This window comes from Sinocyclocheilus anshuiensis, unplaced genomic scaffold, assembly GCF_001515605.1.
Source record: "Sinocyclocheilus anshuiensis isolate Anshui unplaced genomic scaffold, SAMN03320099.WGS_v1.1 scaffold1950, whole genome shotgun sequence".
NCBI lineage: Eukaryota > Metazoa > Chordata > Actinopteri > Cypriniformes > Cyprinidae > Sinocyclocheilus > Sinocyclocheilus anshuiensis.
The window spans coordinates 16,732-17,953 of record NW_015544259.1 but is presented as its reverse complement, the minus strand read 5'-3'; positions in this window follow the sequence as shown (position 1 = coordinate 17,953).

Below are 1,222 nucleotides of genomic sequence, written 5' to 3'. Positions count from 1 at the left end.
AAGCTAACATAAGCAGTAGCATTTACAAATAACAGCATATCTAAAAGTATGAGACAATAACAAACAAAAAACATTGACCTACCATTAAAAGCCGTGCTTGCACAGGTTCTGCACGATCCTCTTCAATAATATCCTCTGCTTCTCAATCGGGCTCAATTAACGATGCCATTGTTTGCAATACAACCGGAGCACATGCCGCTGAGGAGAGGGGCGGGACGTTTAGACACGCACTAGAGGTGGTTTAGCCAATCACAACACACTGGGCTAGCTAACCAATCAGAGCCCATCGCCTATTTCTGAGGTCGGGGCTTCATAAAAACAGGAAAAGATCAGTGCGTTTCTCAGAGAAGGGACAGAGCGGTGTGGAATAAAGGTAAATTATGTGAAAAATGCGTTTTAATGCGTTTTTTTAAAAACTAAGCATTAACACATGTTAGACTGCACCCCATAAACACAATCAAGGCTAGAAAAAAAACCAGTGAACCACCCCTTTAATTCCTTTGTTTAACCGTTCTATCTGATTATTAGACAGACTTTTATCCGTATTTAGACAGAACTATTAACGACAACAGCGAACAAGAGGGAGAATGTGAGCACTGTGTGCCCAGGCGCTGCCGTTCTCAGCACCGTCAAAATAAAAGTCCCACCTCGAAGGCATCGGCCAAACAGGAAAACTTATCGGCCGATGCCGATATTTAAAAAATGCCAAATATTGGCCGATATATCGGCCTTGACGATATATCAGTCGACCACTAGTAAAGACGTCACAGAAGGGAAGAGGAGAGGACGGTGTTTTTGACGGTAAGTATGCTGTTACATGTTTAAACGTCTTAAGATAATTGAGTGTTTTCTCGAGGATTTTCTTGGTGTGACTAACGTTATATTCACACAGCCTCTCATATTGTATTACTTTAATAACTAGCGCCAACACTGCATATATTTGAAATGTTTACCAATTTAATTAGTGATTATGTAACGTTTTATATTTTGAGACCATTTTTTTAACCGTCGTTGTGAGTGTGATGACGTTTTGGGCCGCACAAATTTTACTACAGATTAACGTTATACACGGCCATTTTGTGTTAAATTGAGCCATCAAACGACAATCAAGTGAATATGTATTTGTTAAAAAACACTTGATGACATATTTGTGTTCCGTTACTACACTGATGGTTCATTTCAGTCATTCATCAAGGTTAACGCTAAAATGATCAAGGGGGGG